Source organism: Arachis ipaensis, chromosome B6 (assembly GCF_059453495.1).
Source record: "Arachis ipaensis isolate K30076 ecotype BB chromosome B6, ASM5945349v1, whole genome shotgun sequence".
NCBI lineage: Eukaryota > Viridiplantae > Streptophyta > Magnoliopsida > Fabales > Fabaceae > Arachis > Arachis ipaensis.
The window spans coordinates 52,313,286-52,324,609 of record NC_142441.1 but is presented as its reverse complement, the minus strand read 5'-3'; the positions used below and the strand labels follow the sequence as shown (position 1 = coordinate 52,324,609).

At 38.8% G+C, this 11,324-nt stretch overlaps 2 non-coding genes across 2 annotated transcripts; both read left to right on the top strand.

Moving 5' to 3' along the window:
- The first annotated feature begins 3,360 nt into the window (after positions 1-3,360).
- LOC148555574 (small nucleolar RNA R71) lies at positions 3,361-3,464 on the top strand. The gene has a single exon (XR_015886607.1). It is a non-coding gene; the product is annotated as a small nucleolar RNA R71 (small nucleolar RNA).
- Positions 3,465-8,921: 5,457 nt separating this feature from the next.
- LOC148555573 (small nucleolar RNA R71) lies at positions 8,922-9,029 on the top strand. The gene has a single exon (XR_015887307.1). It is a non-coding gene; the product is annotated as a small nucleolar RNA R71 (small nucleolar RNA).
- Positions 9,030-11,324: the final 2,295 nt, after the last annotated feature.

The following is an 11,324-nucleotide window of genomic DNA, read 5'->3' as shown; positions in this document are numbered from 1 at the left end:
CTCCCAAACACCTGGGAACTCATCCTTTTCAAGGTCAAAGGGAACCTCAGCTAGTACCCTTTTAGGTCTCATCCATTCGGCTTGAATCTCATGGAAAACTGATTTGTATCTCCTTGCATCGAATTCCCTGTTCTCCTCCATTGGTTGCTTGTCTTTTCTTCTTTTGTGGCTAGATGAAGCTGCCATTGGTTATTTAGTTTTGGGGTAAGTGACAAGCTAAAGTTGACAAGGTGAAGCAAGAAGTGTTGTTGGAAATGTGGGGAGGTTGTTTTCGGCAAGAGATAGTTTATGCTATGATGAAGAAAATGTGCATGAAGGAGATTTGGTGGTGTTGAACTCGTTCCCCAAGTGGTTCTTTATAGGGCCCTTAAGTGAAAAATGGACGGCTAGGGTGGTTTGTGAAGGGTGGCTTGATGGTAAATATATGAATTAGGGAGAAGGACGAATTGCTTTTCATTTTCTTGGAAGTATTCTGGGTGCATTAGGTTGTACATGTGGCAATCTTTTCTTGCAGAACTTCCTTTTCCCACGTGTTAGCTTCAAAGACTTGTGAACTTTCTTTTTGACCAAGCACCGTACCTCCCTTTGTCTTTTTCCTCCATTTTTGTCTTTTCTTTTGTACCTGCACAAACAAACAAGTTTGCTATCATTTTTCGGTCCATGTGAATGATGAATAGTACTTGCACATGTAAATCAATGATTGACTCCATGAGCTTATAGCCGTGACTTTTGTATGTATGCACACTTATTATTGGACACCAAACTTAGTATTTGGTAAAGTCTCCTGATGACATGAAATCCATATTGGTTGTCCTTAATGAATGTGCATAATTCTAATAAATCATAGTCACTTTGGCTCTTTGATTCTAAACAAAGTTACTACCCTAAGTAATTGAAACCAAAGTATTAAAACATGCGAATGGTCTACTTGTCATGAATTTCGAAATCCAGAGGAACTTCTTGCTTTTCATGAACCGTGTTCAAAGAGGAACACCAAACTTAATGTTTGGTTGTGCTCTTTGCATGAAAAATTGAATGCATTTTGAATAAAGTTTGGGGTGCCCTCAGGCACACCAAACTTAGAGACAAATTGTATTTTATATGCAATGTTTAGTGCACTCTTTCAGCAGTTGTCCTGAGGATTCAAGTTCATGCATAAGAAACCATGCTTTATTAGATGCAAAACAACACAAAAAAGAGTAAGGATATTAAAAACATGGGTTGCCTCCCATGAAGCGCTTCTTTAACGTCACTAGCTTGACGGTTGTCCCTTGTTAGGGTGGATTGTAGTGCTTGACGTCTTCTCCTCTCACTATGCAAACGTCTCCACTTGATTCCTTCATGACCTCTAAATGTTCCATAGAAAGAACTTTCCTGATTGTGAACACTTGAGGGAGCTGGGAAGGAATGGTTTTGAGGCCAGGTGGGATTGGCAGATAATGACTTGATATCACTTTATCTCCCGGAGAAAAACCTTCAGTGGGAATTTTCTTGTTTCTCCACCCTCTTGGCAATTTCCCTATCATTCTTCCCTTTCTCTTGAGGATTTCTTCATTGACCCTTATGCTAGGAGGATCCTTCTGATCTGTTTCCATTGATTCTTGTGGCTTTAACTCTTGCAACTCCTGTTTGCCTTCCAAAGACTGTTTTAGAGTTTCAGCTGCTGGATTACTTTCCTCCAAACACAGATGACTACTATCATCCTTAGGCTTTTCAGGTTCTGGTTCAGGCTCAGATGCAGGTTTGAAAACTTTGAAAATGAGCTGTTCATCATGTATTCTCAGAATTAGCTCTCCTTGTTCTACATCTATGAGCGCTCTAGTAGTGGCTAGAAAAGGTCTTCCCAGAATGATAGGGTGTAGGTAGCTTTCCTCCATGTCCAAAATGACAAAGTCTGTGGGGAAGTAATAATCTCCCACTTTCACCAGCACATTCTCAACCACCCCTTCAGCTTGCTTCTGAGTTTTGTCAGCCAGTTGTATGATTACATCAGTGGATCTCACCTCATTCAGTTGTAGCCTCTTCATAAGAGTTAGAGGCATCACATTTATGCTAGCTCCTAGATCACAGAATCCTCTGTCAATTTTTGTTTCTCCTATGATGCAAGGAATATGAAAACTTCCTGGGTCTGTTTTCTTAGAGACTGTGTCCTTCTTGATGAGGGCACTGCATTCTTTGTTCATTGTTACCGTTTGTCCTCCCTTCAAAACTCTTTTCTTGCTCAACAATTCCTTTAAATACTTGATGTGTGTAGGCATTTGATGGAGAATCTCAAGAAAGGGAATATTGATGTGGAGAGACTTAAATGTCTCTAAAAACCTTGAATAGGTTTTCCCTTTTTCACCTTCTCCTAACCTCTGAGGAAATGGTGCTTTTGGTTGGTATGTTTCCATGGTGCCTTTTTGCAGTTCCTTGGCTTGCTCAGTTTCACTTTCCTGCTTAGCTTCCTCCACACCTTCCTTTAAGATTTCTGGCTCCTGTTCTGAGGATCTGATTCCTTCTTCTTCTGAGACTTCTTTCAATATGGTGATGGCTTTGCATTCTTCCCATCTCACTCCCTTTTGTTCCCCTTTAGGATTCTTTTCTGTGTCACTAGGGAACACTGCAGTTGATTTGGGGGCCTGTTGAGATAGCTCTCCTACTTGAGACTCCATCCTCTTGAGTTTTTCACCATGGTTTCTTAAGGTAGTTCTCACATCATCCCTGAAGCTTTTCAATTCAATTATGTCCTGACCCATGTGTGCCAGCACTCCTTCTATCCTGTTTAATTGATCTTGAAATTGTTGGTTCGGGTTAGGTTGGGTAGGTTGATTATTTTGGCCATGATATGGTGGTTGAGAGTAAGTGTTTTGTGTGGCTTGGTATGATCTTTAGTTGGAGTTTTGGTATGTGGACTTGTTATGTTGGTTTTGCTGGTTTCCCCACCCAAAGTTTGGGTGGTTTTTCCAGCCTGGGTTGTAAGTGTTGGAATGTGGATCATATGGTTGCCTTTGTTGATTTCCTACATAATTGGCCTCTTCCCAATCACCTCCTTCAGTGCTTTCTTCCTCTTGCTCTTGTGTGTGTATTGCAGCCACTTGTTTTGTTTCTAATTTCCTGGTGAGCTCTGCTAGTTGCTTGGCAAACACCTTGTTCTGGGCTAGAATTGTATCAACATGGTTCAGCTCCATGACTCCCTTAGTGTTGTGTCTCTCTGATGCATAGTAGTACTCATTCTCAGCCACTGTCTCAATCACTTCAATGGCTTCTTCCACAGTCTTTTTCCTGTTCAATGAACCTCCTGATGAATGGTCTACAGCCTTCCTTGATTCATAAGACAGTCCATCATAGAAAATATGCAATTGCACCCAGTCATGGAACATGTCTGGTGGGCATTTCCTTGTCAAATCCTTGAATCTCTCCCATGCCTCGTAGAGAGTTTCACCATCTTGTTGTCTAAACGTCTGAACCTCAGATCGAAGCCTATTGACCTTTTGTGGGGGGTAGAAATGTGCCAGAAACTTGCTTTCCACCTCATCCCAGGTTGTTAGGCTCCCCCTTGGGAATGATTCCAGCCACTTAGCTGCCTTGTCCCTAAGTGAAAATGGGAACAAAAGCAGTTTATATGCATCTTCCTGGACTCCATTGGACTTCACAGTGTCACAAATTCTCAGGAATTTTGTGAGATGTTGGTTTGGGTCTTCATTAGCACTTCCACCAAATGAACAATGATTCTCCACAAGTGATATTAGCTGTGGTTTGAGCTCAAAATTGTTGGCCTGAATGGGTGGTTTCTGGATGCTGCTACCACAATTCCCAGAGGTTGGGTTTATGTATGAACTAAGAACCCTCCTCTCAGGAATGGCATTGTTTCCATCAGCTCTCTCATGGTTGTGAACTTCTCTATCCATGTTGAGATCTAAAGCTTCCTCAAAATTGTCCTCAGATTCTCCTTCAGATTCCTCTTCTCCCAGTACTCTCTTCCCTCTTGCTTCCCTTCTCAGTCTATGAAGGGTCCTCTCTGGTTCGGTATATGGAGGAGTTGATGTCTCTCCTCTCCTACCTGTCATGCAAGAACACAGCACAGGCAACAAACAAGTGAAATACTCTTGGTTAATGGAAGAGTATGGTTAGAGCAGTTGAGGAATTAATTCAAACAGTTAGTGAGTTAGTGAGTTAGTTGCTTGAATTTAAAGGCATAAAGAAAGAAAGCATGTAACAGAGTGCAGAAATTAAAATTCAACAAGTAACTTGTACTGAATTAATCAAAACAAAAAAAAATGCTCAATCTAGTTAACTTCCAATTTGAGAATTGTCAATCGAAAACCAATCCCCGGCAACGGCGCCATAAACTTGATGCGCATAAACTTGTTATGCTACGATTTAGGAAATTGCACGATCGGCAAAATTCCTTCCGGCAAGTGCACCGGTTATCGTCAAGTAAAAACTCACAATAGAGTGAGGTTGAATCCCACAAGGATTGGTTGAGTGAGCAATTCGGATTAGAAGTGTGTTCTAGTTGAGCGGAATCAAGATTTAGATGAGAATTGCGGAATGTAAAATTGGCGGGAAACGTAAATGACAAGAAATTTAAATGGCGGAATCTTAAATTGCATGAAGTAAAGAGCAGAAGCTAAATTGCTGAAATTAAAGGGAATGGGGGTGATTGCATGAATTTAATTGCAGAATGTAAAGAGAAAGTGGAAATCAGAAATGGGGAATTCATTGGGTTATAGGAGATATTGAGATCGAATCAAAACATGTTTATCTCTTCCTCAACCAATGCGTTCATTGAATTTTGCTTGGCAATCTTATATGATTGGATCCCAATCCCTTGGCTCACCAATTCTCTCTAAAAACGAACAAATTTCCAATCCCTTGGTTTAAATGTTCATAAGAAGGGATGATGCTCGATCACTGATTATACCACACAGTTTCATGAACCACAATTTGGTAGGATTACATGTCACAATATCCATCCAAACCCCAATCCAATTCACTGTGAGAAAGCTTCTCTAGCATGAATCCTCCATTCCTTTCCCAAGGTTCCGAAGGATTCCAATTATGGGTAGTTTCTTTCCCAAGACAACTACCCAATGGAATTAGATCGAGAAGCTTTCTAACAAAATTCAAGAAAAAAGATTGAAGAAGAAGATAAACTATTATTGATTCATTGAATTACAATAGAGCTCCCTAACCCAATGAAAGGGGGTTTAGTGAGTCATAGCTCTGAATTCAATTACAAAGATATGAAAACTAGCCAAATGAAAAGGTAAAAGTCCCCCCTAACTTAAATTCTATCCTATTTATACACTTTCTATATTGAGCTTCTGTTGTGTTTCTTGGGCTTTGAGGCCTCTCCCTGCTTTCTTTTTGCCTTGGGTTTATGATCCATAATCTTGATGAGGCTGTTGATCCAAAATCTGTAACATTCATTGAGCCAACTTAGTGATAATCAAATAATGACACATGACTCAATAAATTGAAATTTCAGACTCATCAATCCTTCAGGCCCAATCCCCTAAACCATGATATTCAATTGGGTTTCATACCAGAGTAAGTTTAAGTTAATGTTTGTGCTCAAATACTAACTTAAACCGCAATATTGTTGGCCCAGAAACCTTTTCCAAGAGTGGCGTTTAAGTTGCAGTTTAAGCTTAAACTGTAGCTTAAACGCCAGACACTTCCAGTGATGCCTTTTGTGGAAGCACGTTTAAGCTTCAGTTTAAGGTTAAACTGAAGCTTAAACGTGGAAATGGAAGAAGGCAGCCCTGGAGGGTAACTTAGTCGAACACGTTTAAGCTTCAGTTTAAGGTTAAACTGAAGCTTAAACGTGGAGATAGAAAAGGCATCCTGGAGGTCGAACACGTTTAAGCTCCAGTTTAAGGTTAAACTGGAGCTTAAACGTGGAAGCTGAGAAAGGTAGCCCTGGAGGTGTCGAACACGTTTAAGCTCCAGTTTAAGGTTAAACTGGAGCTTAAACGTGGAAATGGAGAAAGCAACCCTGGAGGAGAAAACTTGGTCGAACACGTTTAAGCTCCAGTTTAAGGTCAAACTGGAGCTTAAACGTGGAAATGGCTCCCTGGTGCACTTCCCATTTCTGGCGTTTAACCTCCAGTTTAAGGTTAAACTGGAGGTTAAACGTGGAAATGCTTCCTGATTGGCATTCTCATTCTGGCGTTTAACCTCCAGTTTAAGGTTAAACTGGAGGTTAAACGTGGAATGCTTCTTAGGTGAGACTTTCATTCTGGCGTTTAACCTCCAGTTTAAGGTTAAACTGGAGGTTAAACTTCAGTTTCAGCATTTCTTAGCCTTCATGATTCTGGCGTTTAAGCTCCAGTTTAGGCTTAAACTGGAACTTAAACTCCACATGTGATATTCAAGCTTCCTTTATTGACTTTGTTGCTTCCTTGCCTAGCCTCTTCTTCCCTGAAATCATCCAAACAATTGCATCAAAGTCTTGCAAAATTTCATGAGAAATCTTCCATTCATAGCATTCAAGTAATATAACTAAAAACTCATGGAATTTGCATCAAAATCATACTGTTTGGATGGTTCATTGCTTTGTTCTTCTTTTAACCATTCTTGGTTACTTTAAGCTCAAGAAAATGCATAAAACATCTAAAACTATCAAAAAAAATGCTAGTGAAACTAGCCTAAGATGCCTTGGCATCAGAGTGGTGAAGAGTTAATAGGGAAGAGTGTTTATTGGGAATAGAGGATGATTGAGAAGAGAGAAGAGAGTGAGTGGAGGTAGGTGGGGATCCTGTGGGGTCCACAGATCCTGAGGTGATCCTGTGAGGTCCACAGATCTTGAGGTGTCAAGGCATTTACATCCCTGCACCAATTTAGGCATGCAAAATGCCCTTGCACACAACTCTGGGCGTTCAGCGCCAGGTTGGTGCCCATTTTGGGCGTTCAACGCCCATTTGCTGCCATTTCTGGCGTTGAACGCCAGAACCATGCTTATTCTGGGCGTTCAGCGCCAGGATGCTCCCATTCTGGGCGTTCAGCGCCAGAACTATGCTCTGTTCTGGCGTTTGAACGCCAGACAGATGCTCCTCCAGGGTGTGATTTTTCTTCTGCTGTTTTTGATTCCGTTTTTGAATTTTTTTTGTTTATTTTGTGACTCCACATGATCATGAACCTAAGAAAACATGAAAAACAATAAAAATAAGAATTAGATAAACATTGGGTTGCCTCCCAACAAGCGCTTCTTTAATGTCAATAGCTTGACAGTGGGCTCTCATGGAGCCTCACAGATGTGCAGAGCTTTGTTGAGACTCTCCAACACCAAACTTAGAGTTTGGATATGGGAGTTCAACACCAAACTTAGAGTTTGGTTGTGGCCTCCCAACACCAAACTTAGAGTTTGACTGTGGGGGCTCTGGTTGACTCTGCCTTGAGAGAAGCTTTTTCTGCTTCCTCTCCATGGTTGCAGAGGGAGATCCTTGAGTTTTAAACACAAGGGAGTCCTCATTCCATTGAAGGATTATTTCACCTCTGTCAACATAAATCACAGCTCTTGCTGTGGCCAGGAAAGGTCTTCCTAGGATGATGGATTCATCCTCTTCCTTTCCAGTATCCAGGACTATGAAATCAGCAGGGATGTAAAGGCCTTCAACCTTTACTAATACGTCCTCTACTTGTCCATAAGCCTGTTTTCTAGAGCTGTCTGCCATCTCTAATGAGATTTTAGCAGCTTGCACCCCATAGATTCCCAGTTTCTCTATTACAGAGAGGGGCATGAGGTTTATTCCTGAACCAAGGTCACACAGAGCCTTAAAGATCATGGTGCCTATGGTACAGGGTATTATGAACTTTCCAGGATCCTGTCTCTTCTGAGGCAATGTCAGTTGATCCAGATCACTTAGTTCATTGATGAACAAGGGAGGTTCAACTTCCCAAGTATCAATGCCAAATAATTTGGCATTTAGCTTCATGATTGCACCAAGAAACTTGGCAGTTTGCTCTTCAGTAACATCCTCATTCTCTTCAAAAGAGGAATACTCATCAGAGCTCATGAAGGGCATAAGGAGGTTCAATGGAATCTCTATGGTCTCTAGATGAGTCTCAGATTCCTTTGGTTCCTCAGAGGGAAGCTCCTTATTGATCACTGGACGTCCCAGGAGGTCTTCCTCCTTGGGATTCACGTCCTCTCCTCTCCTCACAGGTTCGGCCATGGCGCTTATGTCAATGGCCTTGCACTCTCCTTTTGGATTCTCTTCTGTATTGCTTGGGAGAGTACTAGGAGGGATTTCAGTGATCCTTTTACTCAGCTGGCCCACTTGTGCTTCCAGATTTCTAATGGAAGATCTTGTTTCATTCATGAAACTTACAGTGGCCTTAGATAGATCAGAGACTAGATTTGCTAAATTAGAAGCATTTTGTTCAGAGTTCTCTGTCTGTTGCTGAGTTGATGATGGAAAAGGCTTGCTATTGCTAAACCTGTTTCTTCCACCATTATTAAAGCCTTGTTGGGGCTTTTGATCCTTCCATGAGAAATTTGGATGATTTCTCCATGTTGATTTATAGGTGTTTCCATAAGGTTCACCTAAGTAATTCACCTCTGCTATTGCAGGGTTCTCAGGATCATAAGCTTCTTCTTCATAAGAAGCCTCTTGAGTACTGTTGGATGCAGCTTGCATTTCGTGCAGACTCTGAGAGATCATATTGACTTGCTGAGTCAATATTTTATTCTGAGCCAATATGGCATTCAGAGTATCAACTTCAAGAACTCCCTTCTTCATAGGCGTCCCATTACTCACAGGATTCCTTTCAGAAGTGTACATGAACTGGTTATTAGCAACCATGTCAATGAGTTCTTGAGCTTCTGCAGGCGTTTTCTTTAGGTGAATGGATCCACCTGCAGAAGTGTCCAGTGACATCTTTGATAGCTCAGATAAACCATCATATAATATATCCAGGATGGTCCATTCTGAAAGCATGTCAGAAGGACACTTTTTGGTCAACTGTTTGTATCTTTCCCAAGCTTCATAGAGGGATTCACCTTCTTTCTGTCTGAAGGTTTGAACATCAGCTCTAAGCTTGCTCAGCTTTTGAGGAGGAAAGTACTTGGCTAAGAAAGCCGTGACCAGCTTATCCCAAGAGTTCAGGCTGTCTTTGGGTTGAGAATCCAACCATAATCTAGCTCTGTCTCTTACAGCAAAAGGGAAAAGCATGAGCCTGTAGACTTCAGGATCTACTCCATTAGTCTTAACAGTATCACATATCTGCAAGAATTCAGTTAAGAACTGAAAAGGATCTTCAGATGGAAGTCCATGAAACTTGCAGTTCTGCTGCATCAGAGAAACTAATTGAGGTTTCAGCTCAAATTTGTTTGCTCCAATGGTAGGAATGGAGGTGCTTCTTCCATGTAAATTGGAATTAGGTGCAGTAAAGTCACCAAGCATCCTCCTTGCATTATTATTATTCTCGGCTGCCATCTCCTCTTCTTGTTTGAAAATTCCTAACAGGTGCTTACTGGTTAGTTGTAATTCAGAGTCCTTTCAGGTTCTGGATCTGCTTCAACAAGAATATTCTTGTCCTTGCTCCTGCTCATATGACAAAGAAGAAGGCACAGAAAAATAATAATAATAGAGATCCTTTTTTTTTTTTGAATGAGGGAGAGATGTTAGTAGATGAATAAATAAAAAAAAATAGAAGGAGATGAGAGAAAGGAGAATTTTCGAAAATAATTTTTGAAAAAGAGTTAGTGATTTTTGAAAATAGTTTTTGAAAAATGTTAGTAATTTTCGAAAATTAAGATTTAAAAATTAAAATAATTAATAAATTAAAAAGAAATTTTGAAAAAGGGGGAAGATATTTTCGAAAAATGAGAGAGAGAGAGAATTAGTTAGGTAGTTTTGAAAAAGTTAAGGAACAAACAAAAAGTTAGTTAGTTAGTTGAAACAAATTTTGAAAAGATAAGAAGTTAGGAAGTTAGAAAAGATATTTTGAGAAGATATTTTTTTGAAATAGATAAGATAAGTAGATATTTTTGAAAAGATATGATTGAAATTAGTTTTGAAAAAGATTTGATTTTTAAAATCACAATTAATGACTTGATTCATAAGAAATCACAAGATATGATTCTAGAACTTAAAGTTTGAATCTTTCTTAACAAGCAAGTAACAAACTTCAAATTTTTGAATCAAAACATTAATTGTTTATGTTATTTTCGAAAATTTGGTCTAAAAATAAGAAAAAGATTTTTTGAAAAATATTTTTGGAATTTTCGAAAATAACTAAGAATTTTGAAAAAGATTTGATTTTTGAAAATGATTTTGAAAAAGATAAGATTTTCAAATTGAAAATTTGATTTGACTCATGAGAAACAATTTGATTTTAAAAATTTTTGAAAACGTCAACTCAAATTTTCGAATTTGATGAGAGAAAAAGGGAAAGATATTTTTTTGATTTTTGAAATTTTTATGAAAAACATGAAAAATATGCAATGCATGAAATTTTTAGATCAAAACAATGAATGCATGCAAGAATGCTATGAATGTCAAGATGAACACCAAGAACACTTTGAATGTCATGGTGAACATCAAGAACATATTTTTGAAAAATTTTTAATGCAAAGAAAACATGCAAGACACCAAACTTAGAATTCTTTAATGCTTACGCACTAAGAATTCAAGAATGCATATGATAAACATGAAAAGACACAAAACAAAAAATCATCAAGATCAAACAAGAAGACATACCAAGAACAACTTGAAGATCATGAAGAACACCATGAATGCATGAAATTTTCGAAAAATGCAAGATACACATGCAATTGACACCAAACTTATGATATGACTCAAGACTCAAACAAGAGCACAAAAATATTTTTGATTTTTATGATTTTCTAAATTTTTTTTTGGATTTTTATTTTATATTTTTCGAAAAATTATATGAAAAAGAAAAAATAAGGATTCCAAAATTTTCAACATGAATTCCAGGAATCTTATGCTCTAAAGCTCCAATCAAAGGGTCAGGCATGGCTTAATAGCCAGCCAAGCTTTAGTATGTAACTCAGACATGACACGCCTGACATTCCTTACATTCAACAGCCAATTGGCTAAGAAAGATAAAGAAGCTCTTCTCTTGAGTATAAGGATTGAGACATGGCTTTACAGCCAGCCAGGCTTCAACATGCTTCATGAAACACTAGAATTCATTCTTAAAAATTCTGAACCCATAGAATAATTTATTTTTGAAAACATTTTTTTTTTAAAAAACAAAGGAGAAAATTTTGAAAGATTTTTGAAAAAGTTTTGAAAATAAAACAAAAAGAAAATTACCTAATCTGAGCAACAAGATGAACCGTCAGTTGTCCAAACTCAAACAATCCC